The 12,721-nt window shown below is 39.9% G+C and overlaps 1 long non-coding RNA gene across 2 annotated transcripts in view; it reads left to right on the top strand.

Moving 5' to 3' along the window:
- The window catches only part of LOC141496629 (uncharacterized), a 72,307-nt gene that overhangs the window by 17,811 nt on the left and 41,775 nt on the right, over positions 1-12,721 (top strand). For both annotated transcript variants that reach the window (XR_012471072.1, XR_012471071.1), the window contains exon 3: positions 1,157-1,280. This is a non-coding gene — a long non-coding RNA (uncharacterized LOC141496629). The remainder of the gene's footprint in view (positions 1-1,156; positions 1,281-12,721) is intronic.

Here is a 12,721-nt window from a genome sequence, read left to right as displayed (position 1 = left end):
TAACTGTTTTATGAGCTTTCCCCCCTCACTTTGGGCATTTGAGCTTTTAACTTTCCCTCAACTTATCCCTTGGCCTTTGACTATCTTGAAGTCAGCACCTTCAGGGACAAGCAGCTTTAGACAGAAACAAAGGGGGGGAAAGTAAAGAAACCAGGGAAATGAATTTGGAGTTTGTTTACTTCTGAGAAATGTGTCCTCAATTTGACAAGCCTGCTTATACCACCAAAAAGTCTATTTACTCATATATCCTGGATGACTTCAGATAAATTGTCTTGAGTCATGTGGTTAACTGCCACAATTATTAAGGAAATTAGGGGCTCAGGATAGCTATCAGGCCTGTGATTTCATTAGTACAAGGAAACCACTAAACTAATAAAAGTTATTGCAAGAAACTTGGGGGGGGGGTGATATGACTAGTCTCTACTAGTATTTACTAGTAAAGGAAATTGCCTTTAACAAATGAAGGTCGGGCTCGCTCTCTTCAACTAATTGCCATAGAAGGGTGCCCTTAGCACCTTGGCCTGGGTCTCACAGCCTATATGTGTCTCAGATGAGACTTGGATGGAAGGCCAGCTCTCTACCACACTGTGTGGCATCCAAGGAGTTTATGGAGTATTGCTTTTTAAAATAAATCAAAGCCATGAAATTCTCTCCCATTTAGAAGGCAGTACCCCAAAGATGGGTTTAAAAAATCCAAAACAAAAAAGCTCCTCAGCCTAGTGACTTTAGATAAGGGAGTTCCAACCTCTGACCATGCAGCCTCCTCTTCACAACTTAAACACATAGCACATAGCAATGACAAGCAGTCATAGTTTTACACAGAAGTTCTGGAATGAAGGACAGCTTAAGGAAACAAATTTGGAAGCGAATCTGCCGTTGGCAGGCAGGGTGATGCTTGACAGGTTTTTCAGCCTGTTCTAGTGCATCCCCCTTCTCAGGAGTCTGAATTGATCAGGATCCTAGTTTGAGTCTCCACTCTCCATTGTCTTTCCCATCTGCCATAGTACTGGTCCAGCAATGCAAACAACACAACTTGAGTTGCCACCATGCATTTTTCATGTCCCAGAGGCACTTGGTAGGCCTCCAGTGGTAGACTTGCTGCTTTCCTCTTTTGCAGGTCCCTTGACAGCCTCTCATTTCCCCATTCCTCCTCTAGCCCTTCAGTCTCACAGCCCATCTGTGGTACATACGCAGTGGACCAGGATAAGTGCAGAGTTTGTGAAGAAGGACCAAAGCAGTTAGAGGAATTCTGATGAGGGAGACAACTTGGAAACAATCAGGTACATACAAGTTATACACAGTGGCTGAAGGGTAATCTGAGAGAGGATGTCAGTGGCAGTTGGAAGAACCAAGAAAGGCTTTCCCATCTCAGCCTCTTCTATTTTATTAGCTCATGTTAACATGGCACTTTGTGTTTTTAAAGTCAATCTTAGGAGACCAGCAGTGACTGTAGGATTACCTCATGCCACAGGTGAGTAAACTGAGGCTTGGAAAGACAGAAAGACCTTTCTTTTAAAAATACATTACTACTGGTAAGCCGCATAGCAAAGCTCATGGTTTTAGGTGCTATGTGTTTTCTTTAAAAATTAAGTAGTAGATGCTATTTTCAATTTTTAAAATTTGTTTTATATTTTATACTTTTTTCCTTTTTTGTTCTGATTCTTCTGTCACAATATGATTAATATGGAAATATGTTTAACATAGTTTTACATGTATAACCTATATTAAGATTATTCTCTAAGGGAGGAGGAAGGGAAGGGAGAGAGGGAGAAAAATGTGAAACTCAAAACCTTAACCAAAAAATGATTATTGAAAATTATCTTTACATATAGTTGGAAAAATAAGTAAATAAAGAAATGTATTTTGAAAAAATTAAATAGATGCCTCATTGGTGTTTTTTTTTAAACATTGTTGCTTCCCCACAACCCCTTCCCCTTTCCTCTCATTAGGAGAGCCCTCCTGCACAAAAAAGAAGTAATGTCTAGCAAAACAAAACAATCAGGACCTTGTCTGTGTCTTCTTCAAGAAGTGAAACATTCTTCATATACATTATATCTTGTGTTAGTCTCCTTTTTATTATCATGATCGCAATATAATAATAGTAATAGCTAGTATTAATAGTTTTGCAAAGCACTTTACAAAGATCTCACTTGGCCTTCACAACAATCTTCAGGGGCAAGTGCTGTTAGTACTCTCATCTTAAAGATGGGGAACTGAGTGATTAAAGTTGCCCAGGGTCACTTGTCCAGGATCACACAGCTAGGAAAATATCTGAGCCTAAATTTAAATCCTGGTCTTCTAGACTCCTCTTAACACACCTAGTTGCCATTAGAATGATCCTCATATTACTGACAACCAATTAAGCATTGATTAAACATGTGTCTGCACTCTCAGAGAGCTCATGGTCTAATGGTGGAAACCACGCCAAGAACTAGATGGAAATAAGATAAAGATAAGATCAATTGGGTAGAATCCATGGAAGATTGTCTATGTCTCCTTTAACTTTTGTGAAAGTTACTAGGCCTCAGTAAGTCTCTGCTTCTTGCTTTGGCCCTCTTATTGCTGGAGAACATTAGGAAATTCTGTTAGTAGTGTCACTTGAGGATGTGCTCACAAATGTTTAACAACCAGCTTTCCAAACTTTGAAGATGAAACTGCATTGTTCAGACTTCCTCTTTCCAACAAAAGAGTAAATCAAGCCCTGGTTTGAAGCATTGGCTGATTTCTGAGGTGTACCTTCTCACATTGAAAATTTAACAAAAGACTTTCACCCAGCTTATCTCTGGGATCCATTACATCTTCTCTAACTTTAACTGAACCCTTGCTGGTTCTCAGCAATCTTGTTATTCATTTCTTTTCTCAATATTCCTTAGTGGTAATTCTTCCACATTTCTGCCCTGTACCCCCTACCACTCCCAGGTATCCTGAGAGTGGGGAGCAGGTCACCTCTCTCAAGTTCTTCTAGAGATTTCTCTCCTTTCACACATTGGCTCTTCCTTTCTCCTTTTTGTGACTTCTAAGAAAAACCAATAATGGTCTTTCCACCTTTGCTATTTATCATTTCACCTCTTCTGGGACCTTTCTTGATCAATTATGTCTGATTCTTGCATCTTATAAATGTTTTATTATGAATTTAACTTCACATAAAAAATTGAACACCTCCAAAACTATTACTATCAAAATACACTTGAACATGAAATTGTAACATATCCTTAAAAGGAACTGACTCTTTGCAGGTGAAATAGGAAGCAGCATCCAGGGGCTAGCAAAGCATATTGGGCTTTTCATTCCATGCACTGGGAGGCATCACTGAGCTAAACATTAAGATCTCATGGTGGGAGATTTGGAAAGACAGGAGAGCAAGAAGCAGGAGCTGTTGGGAAGCTACTTCAGGGGAGCTGAGGGACAGCTGTGGCAGGAGGTCTTTCACTGCCATTCAGGACAAGGGTCTGAACATAGAAGGCTGACTCAGCCATCCACCTCTGCTTTGCAGGGAGGGGGAACCTCAAAGCCCCCAAACCCCAAAACTCAGAATTTACTTGTAAAACTCCCCTCTTGAAAGCTGGGGAAAGCTTCTGAAGGGTTTAAAAAATGTCTTTGTCTCTGCTTGCTAGGTTTCTCCATCCCTTAATGGGATGCTGCCTTGTGTCTGCTCTGATTTGTTTCTTGTTTATGTTTTAATTTTGTTATTTTAATGTGACTCCATTTCCCTTCACATAAAACAAGTATCATCAATCATGAAATATTTATGTCTTGTAAAGGGGAATGGAAGACTTGTGGCCACCTGGGATTTGTGGAGAATTTAAGAGAGGACTTTAGACAATAGAGGAAAAAACCATCTCCACTAGCCTAGGGTATTATTATTATCTTATAACATTTGATTAATAATCAGGGTTATTAAGAATTTGTAGTTTCAACCTTAATGATGTTTGTGAATAGTGGGGGGGAGGGAGGGAAGGAGACTTTTCTCTTATGTCTAGATGGTGGGTTGCTTTGAAAAGTGACTTAGATTAGTCTCCAAAACTGGGGGAGTTTGGGAGCAGTAGAGGAAGGGATTAGAGGAGAAAGTTCTCCTTTGATGTGGTCCAGTGAGTGAAAAGAGCAGGGTCCTGGGAAGAAGGGATCCTTTCTCCTTTTTCTGTTGGGAGAAGGGAATGAGACGTGATATGACTGGCCAGTTCTGCCTTGATGCTCTGGCATCTGGGGTATTCTGTCCCTCTTCCTCTTTGTGAACAGGATGGAACTGTCTCTCCTGTAATTCTTCTTTCCAGAGATTTTCTTCTAATCTAACACCCTTATCCCCAGTTACTGGCTGCCTCATTCTTTTTCTAGAGGAACTCTGATATAAATATTCTCCCTCTGTCCTGGAGATTGGAAAATCAATCTTTAATTCCCTTTGAATCTCTAAGCCCCTAACCAGCAGGCTGTTAGCAAATATACCAGAACTTCAAAAATCTCTCTCTTCCAGACACTATTCTCCAGTCATCTCCTAAATATATTCCCATTAAATAATCCCAGGTTAGCAATGCCTGTGGTTAACAGTTTATCATAATTGTTGTTTTAGGAGACAAAATAAACATTTAAATAAAGGTAAGCACATTTGTAAGAAATAAGGTTTTCCCCATGCCTAGGAAGAAAGGCATCCTCAGCCTTCAGATTTCTCTAGAGGAGGACAGAGGACTAGAGGACTAGAGAGGATAAAGAATCATTCTCTTAGGGTCAATGCAGGGGTGGGTGCAGTCAGCAACAGAGCATCCTTCTCATATTCCTTTTCTTCCAAAATACATCCTTTGCCTACATGCACATGATCCTGCAGTCTCAATTTGGTAGTTTCTGCTTCACTGGGGTGCTGTATATTGCCCAGATCTGGACAGTTTTTCCAATTCCCCTTCTCTGGCTCGCTGGTCTCCTTAGTGTGGAAAGGCCTAACTTGTCAATCAAAATCAGACCCGGCCAATCATGGGGCCATGGCAGAACTCCCCAGGAAGTTCAAGAAAGGATTTTTTTTTTGACCAATTGGCATTCATTAATAGGGTCCTATTTTCCTCGATAATGACAATACAGCACAACCCTGCTATGTAACAACTCTGAGCTGCTTCCCCCCCAGAGTCACTTTTTTATAGGTTTTTATTTTGAGACTCTTCTAATATGTCTCTGAAGCCCCAACTAGGATGCTTCCTTTTAATAGTCAGCTAGTAATTTAGTTAATAAATAGTAAAGATATTGAATGAAAATACAAATAAGAATAGTATCTACAAAATTGTCTTCATGAATTTGGTGTGAACTTTCCTACAATTACATAGTATCCTTGGGAAGAATGGCCTTAAATTTAGACTATAATGATCATGAGGCTTATGTGTAGGGTATACATATGGATAAGGCAACTTATAACTCAAATTCTATAGGACCCCTTGGTCCTTTCTCTATTCAAAGAATCCTTTATCTAATTTCTTCCTTTTTATCTTTTTGGCTGTTTTTGCAAGGCACTGTGGTTAAGTGACTTGCCCAAGGTCACATAGTCAGGTAATTATTAAGTGTCTGAGGTGCGACTTGAACTCAGGTCTTCTTGACTCCAGGGCCAAGGACCCTTATCTCCATTCTTGATTTATAAAGCTAGCTTTTTCTTGAGTTCAGAGGTTCTCTTTCCTGATGCCAGGGATCATGTTCTAGAATGACTGACATTGTAGGAATGACTTTTTGAAAAGTGTGCATCTCAGTTTGACTGTCAGCTTCTTGAATTCTTCCAAAATGACAAGTTATTGAACTGTTGGATGGGGTATCTCCCTCTAGGTGAGTAGTACCATGGTCATTAGGTAGAGAAAGAGAAAAAAGTCTATTTTCTTACCTGTTGTCCTTTATTCTCAGACTCCTGGGAGCTTGGACTACCTCAAACTCTCAATTTTTAGGGGCTGTTTAAGGACATTAAAACTCTCCCAACATCCAAAGGGGAGTTGCCCTTTTAATTTGACCATGGACTGCACCCTTCCTAAAATGTAAGTTCCTTGTTAACACATTAACAGGTACTAATAACAAGTTATAATTATAAGTAATTATATCCTGTGACTGCATCAATAGAGTGTGTGTGGAATCGTAATAAGATGATTTAAGATTTGAAAAGGGTTTACAAATATAATTTAATTTTATGTTCATTTTTTAAAAAGTATTGTTCTTAAAAATTGTTACATTAAAAAATAACTACAGTTATCTACAGGGTGGCTTGGAGGTGCAGTGGATAGAGTCATTGTCTTCCAAAAACCAAAACCAAAACAAAACACTATCTAGAGCCAGTCAGTCAATAAACATTTAAACATGCCCTCTATGTTAAGTGGTAAGAATATAAGGAAAAGAAAATAAAGTCCCTCCCTGGAGAAGCTCAGAATCTAAGGGGGGGGGGGGAGAAACTCACCTTAAGGGCATGATGGAGTCTTAGGAAATAAGATGACTTGTTTTTTGTCTTTCCACTGGACTTTGATAACTCTGAGAGTGAGGCAGATGAGTGCACAATTTGGTCTCACTTAAATCCAGTTTATGAGGAAGTCTAGGCATCCCCCTCGTAATGTCTTTGGAACTCTAATAAAGGAAGGATGAACAGAAGTGCGATGGCTCTTTAAGTGGAGGCTCTGAGAGGAGCCCTCAACGTCCACTCTCCACTCTTACCACTGGGGGGGGGGACCCAAGGGATAAGGGGTGCTGAGGAGGGAGTAGTTTTCATGTTGATTTGATCTTGTAGGAAGATGAGTTTCTGAATACAGAGATGTTGATGGTGCAGATATGAAGTAATGTTCTCCATCCTTTAAAAGCCAGGAAAACCAACTATTTCTCATAGTGAATTCTCTTTTTCAATAATATTTCTGCCTCTACTCAAATCATGACTTTTGTTCAGTAAATGAACAGTTACTCCTGCAGTTAAAACTACAAAATTGCCCTTTATCTTATACTTTTTTAGCATTGAATTCTGGTAGTAATTTCCTTTGCTGACAACCCCCAACCTGCCTTGTTCCTTTCCTTTCTAGGGTGAGTCTCTGTATTATTGGTTGGTCCATAAACCTGACTCAGTCTGGCTTGATGAAGGTCCCCAGATGTGGCAAGGATGCCATCTCTCCTCATGATAGCTTGCTTATACCATTAGTTCCTTAAGGAAATGTGCATAAGATTAAAGATTTTACTCAGAGCATGGTGGAGGGTCCAGGTTCAAGTGTCACCTTTCAAGTATGTTGTTCAAGTATGTTGACCCTAGGTAAATGAATGGGCCTTTCAGTTCCCAGAGACAACTCTTTAAGACAGAAAAGTTGCTGATTTGATTGGTAGAGTGAGTTTTTTTAAATCACTGGTTCTAAAAAAAAAAAAATTTCATTAAGAATGGGATTTCCAGGGCAGCTAGGTGCCACAGAGGACAGAGCACCAGCCCTGGAGTCAGGAGTGTCTGAGTTCAAATGTGGCCTCAGACACTTATTAATTCCCTAGCTGTGTGGCCTTGGGCAAGCCACTTTTAACCCCACTGCCTTGCAAAAACTAAAAAAAAAAAAAAAAAAAAAAAAAAAGAATGGGATTTCCAGGTTCTCACAATTGCAGTGTGGTCTCTATCAAGATGGCTGTCTAGTCCAAATCTTTAATTCTCCATCTGACCAAATTAAGATGCTAAGAACCCAATGCAGCCCAGGATATCAAATTGTATCATACATGACAGAATAGCTCGAGTCGACTCTCCAAGCAAAGGTAAATCAACTTGACCAGCTCCCCAGGATCCTACATTCTCCACTTGGTAGCAACAACATTGGAACGTTTTTTTTTTTATTCATTTGTTTTTTTTCTCTTAAACCAGAGGAGGGCAGCAAAGAATCACAGGTCAGCCAGACCCTCAGTTCACTCCCAAAGCTGCCCCCTCATCACCTGCCCCTGGTTTATTACCAGTCTCCTAATGGCCTTCCCTACTCCATTCTATCCCACAGGCTGCTACTTGAGGGGTTTTCCTTAAGCACCAAGCAATCGTGTGGTGGCTTCTAGGTACCTCTAACTCAAATATAAACTCCTTGGTTTAGTTTATAAGGCCCTTTTCAACTTGGCCACTCTGTCTCTCTACTCTCACTGGGCATCACCTCTCCTACTCTGGCCTTCTCTGTTCTTCACATCTACACATCATCTCCCATCATCTCTGACCTTTTGCACAAATCTCACCTGAAATCTCATCTGAAAACTGCATTATTTTCATACATGTATTTTAACTTTATTATATCAAAGTTCTTTTTATACCAAAGTTGTTCTTTTGGGCACCAAATATTTTGTGTCATGGACTCCTTTGTTACCCTGGTGAGGCCTATAGTCCTTTCCAAAGTCACTTTGAAAAATTAATAATTGAAGGAAATGTTAATTTTCAATGAAAATATTCATGAAAATGTCATTTTTTTCACATTTAAGTTTTTGGACTGCTGAAATCTGTTAATGGACCCCAGTTTAAAAACTGATACTCTATAATTCCAACAACAGCTTAGTTTCTTTATCAATTTTAAATTGATTTTTCTTCACATAAGATGCTTTTTTTCCCCTGTCACTGTCAGCACTAAATCAGTCAATATGAATGAGTAGTACCTTACATAGAAACTCTGTACTTTTGATCTCCTTTTAAAATTCTAGGTCCTTAAAAAAAGCAAATTCTGACTTTCTCTGGAACCAAACACTGTTAATATGCCTTCTTTTATTCTTGACTGGACTTCTTCCATTGCTATCTGGAGGGAGCTCCTAGTGGGAAGAATTCACAACTGAAGCAGTGCAGCATCTCCTAGGGTCTTGGAGTCTTCAGGAGTCACCTGAAGCTTTGAGAAGTGACATCATTTGTCCAGGTTCATACAGCTAGTGTGGGGCAAAGGCAGGACTCAGATCCAGATGTGGAAGAAATAAAAACTAGCATCCCCCCCCCCCCCCATGCTCCTAATGAGCCTCCTAGGCAGGAAGCCACCATAGGGACTCTCTCAACACTAGTGCTTCTTGGTTTGAGATTTTCTTATGTTTATTGTGCATACTCCTTATTTGTGATTAGTTGTTTGTCTTTTAAGCTTTCCCTCCTGGAAGGTAGGGATTGTCCTTTGCCTTTTTTTTTAATCCCCAGAATTTATTACAATGCCTGTTGCCTCGATTTAGCTTAATGCCTGTGGGTGGTGAGAAAAATATATCTTTTTTGAGAAGCAATCTAGTGTGGTGAATCTCAGAGGCAGGAAGACCACCATTCAAGTTCATTTTTAAAAAACGCATCAATGATTTTAAATGAGAATCTATGTCACCTATTTTATGACTTTGTGAAAGTCAGTTTGTCAGAAACAAAGGTCTGGTTGATGACCAAATTTATAATAAAATGTTTTTCAGAAAACAAGAGGTGATAGCTTAGCCACAGGGCAAGGTTTCCCAGTGCCCTAGGCAATACTCTAAAACTCTCAATGGCTGGGTCTACTTGCTGTGATTTGGTGGTTGGATTGTCCTTGCCCAAAGAGTTAATAGCCCCACCTTGCACTTTTAAAAAACAAAACAACAACATATTGACTTGTTTGAGAGCCTCTGTCCTTTTCATGTTGTGTTCAATAAAAATGAATTTATTTTACAGCCTCTTAGGGGGAAAACTTTATTGTCTTGTGCTCAGAATTGAGGGGAAGAGCAGTTAGATGTGCTTGAATGAGTCCAGTATTGCTATCATCGAGGCTGCTGTGGTATGCAGAGGGTGGGCATGGGGGAGCCTCTCCTGAGTGCATCGGCGCTCTTTTATTCCCAGTTCTTTTTTTCTCACTCATTGCACAGTAACAGGACAGCCTCAATTACCCAAGGTCATCTTCTTTTAAAAACAACCACAGCAACAACAAAACCCATCATCTGGAATTCATTTCTTTTGCTATGAGGACTTTAAATTGTCTTCTGTGGAAAGTGGGGGAGATCGACTCTGAAAATGGAATCTGGCAGCCAGAGAAGTGTGGCTGCACATCCCTTTTTATTCTGCTGAATGAGTTGTGTTACTCTCTAGATGGTGGCGAGGCGACTAAGAAAGCTCACGTTGAGCCTGAGACTTGTGCTGGGGCTGTTCTCTACATGTGTGTGGTTAACTGGCTTAACAAGCATGCCCCCGCCTTTGATGCCACTGAACTTGAGGCTGGAGCTACTTGGTCAGAGCCAAAGGCCATCTTTTGGAGAAAAGACTTGGGATCTCTCAAATTTTAAGAGTGGTGAGATGGAGACAGAGGGGCTCGTTTCCTCCTAAAGTCCTGGCACCGATTGTGGTTTCTTGAGCCATGGCAGTACCAGCCAAGTGCTCCTCCAGGTGAGGATGACAGACTAGCATCTTGAGCTTTGGAAAGTAGGGGCTGTTTTTGCCTTTCTTTGTTGTCCTGTCGTCTAACACTATGTCTAACACTATCCTGGCATATAATATGTACTTAAAAAATGCTTCTTAACTGAGTGAGCCTTGTGTTTTAAACATTTATCTTTTGGGGAAGAAATAAATAACTGTCCCATACCTTTCTTTTTTCTTTCTGAACTTTCTTCATCTTTTTTGGGAGAAATCTTAGACATGACTGTACTTAAGGTTTGAGTGATTCTTCCCCCCCCCCCCCCCCCCATCTAGGGTGGAATTATAAAGAGCAAGATTGTGAAAAAGAGCCTTTTTTTTTTTTTAAGTTTTAGCTCCATCTGTATAAGCCAAAAACTAAGAACCTGTTAATTGGAAAAGGTGCATCCCCCACCCCACTTAGGTCTAGTGAGTCTGTTCTTATAACAGAATTTCAGAGTTGGCAGGGACCTCTGTCACTTTGCCTTAGACTGGTCCATAACTGAAAAGGATGCCCTTGACAAAATGCCCATCAGGTGGGCATCCCTCCTTTGCCTGAAAACTTCCAATGAGGTGGTGACTTAACCTCTCCCAGGGAAGCCTTATGCACTTTGGCATAGTTCCTAGTAGACTTTAGACCCAAATCTGCCTCTTTCAACATTTACCCTTTGCTTCTGGCTCTGCTCTCTGCAAGTCTTCCCATCTCCAGATGGTCTTCATATGGCATGAACTCATGACCTTTGACATTCTGATAGCTTGTGCTCTCCAGCTTATCAATGACTTTCCTGAAATGTGGCATCCATAACCGAGCATCATATCTCATATAGGGTCTAACCAGGGTAGATCCTCTTATTCCTAGATGCCATGCCCCTTGTAGGGTAAGCTGAAACTCATGTTATCTTTTTTGTTTCTATATCATATTGTTGACTCATTGAATTTGCAGGCTACTAAGACCCCCCAGTTTATCCCCCAGCTCCTCTCCAGGTCAGCTGCTTATCAAGCTGGTTTGGGGGGGACCTATGTTTAAAAATATTATATTTATCCCAATAAAATTTAATCTTATTTGATTCTGTCCAGTATTCTAGTTTGCAAGAATTTTTTTGAGTCTGGACTCTATAAGCAGTGAGTTATTTCTCCCCACCTAGCTCTGTGGCAATGCTTCAGGGAATAAGCTTTTAAAAGTGGGAAACTTAAAAATCAATTGCTTTCACAGAGGTGTTCCTGTAGTAGTTAGATTTCAGGTTATATTTTAAAGGCTCCCTGGACTCACAAGGCTGTCTTTGGTTTTGACAGATGACACATGGGCCTATGAGCATGTTCATACACACATATCAATTCATGTGTGAAAGCCCTTTTGATTTTCTCTAAGTATGAATCAGATCTTGGGAGGATCCGTGTAAATAGTTTCAAATTCCTTACCATGACCTAAAAAAGCCCCAAGTGTTGATCAGAATAAAGTCCTATGTATTCCAATTTGGAAACTTAGTACTCTGGCAGGTTCCTGAATAAAAGCTTGTCTTTTATGTATGTGAGCTGTCAAGGGTTCTAGTCTTCTCTTCAACTAGATGTAGCCTGAATGAAATGTCCACATAGACTTTAAAGATCTTCTGATATGCTTAAGTAGCAGAATTGTTTGTAATCTAACTTACAGACTTCTGTCTTTTCCTAAGCATGCTGCACATGCTGAGAAGAGAAATGTGAACCAAGAAAACCTTGCGCCTTCTGATGCATGAGGCAGAAAGGCTAAAAGGGAAAAAAAAAGGAAAAGAATTTACAGTGTTTGGTCTAGCTTCCCTTCCTTTAATAGAATTTAGAAGGTGTAAAAAAGATACATGTTGGCAATTTAGCCTTTTTTTTTAGCCAGAAAAAAGTGAAAGACAGACAAGGAGATGAAGAGAGGAGGCAAGAAAGAGAGAGAAGGGGTGAAAGAGAAGAGAGGGAAGGAAATGAAAGAAGAGAGAGAGAGAGAGAGAGAGAGAGAGAGAGAGAGAGAGAGAGAGAGAGAGAGAGAGAGAGAGAATGAGAGAGAAAACGAGAGAGAACCCAAGTGATTGATTTCCCATTATTTCTGAAGTATATTTTGGAAATAACATCCAGGGAATCAATGCTGAAAACAAATGGTTTCTTTTCTTTTAAGGAAGAACAAAGAGAAAAAAGGAAGGGAAGAGAGAAAGATAGATAAAGAAAAAGATAATCAGTTCGGCTAGTCTTCTGAACCAAAATGGAGGTGGAACAACTAAATGTGCCTACGACTCAGGAAAGTTCAAGGATACTGATGAGATTATTTTGAAAACCAAACCAAAACAAAACAAAACCTTGAAATACATTTTTTCCCCTATATCTCATGTTACAAAATAAGCAACTCTTTAGCTTTTAAGATAATGGAATTATTTCAAAGATCTTAGACAAGTGAAAGAA

The sequence above is a fragment of the Macrotis lagotis genome, chromosome 8 (assembly GCF_037893015.1).
Source record: "Macrotis lagotis isolate mMagLag1 chromosome 8, bilby.v1.9.chrom.fasta, whole genome shotgun sequence".
In the NCBI taxonomy this organism is placed as follows: domain Eukaryota; kingdom Metazoa; phylum Chordata; class Mammalia; order Peramelemorphia; family Peramelidae; genus Macrotis; species Macrotis lagotis.
This window is presented reverse-complemented; position numbering and strand designations above follow the sequence as displayed.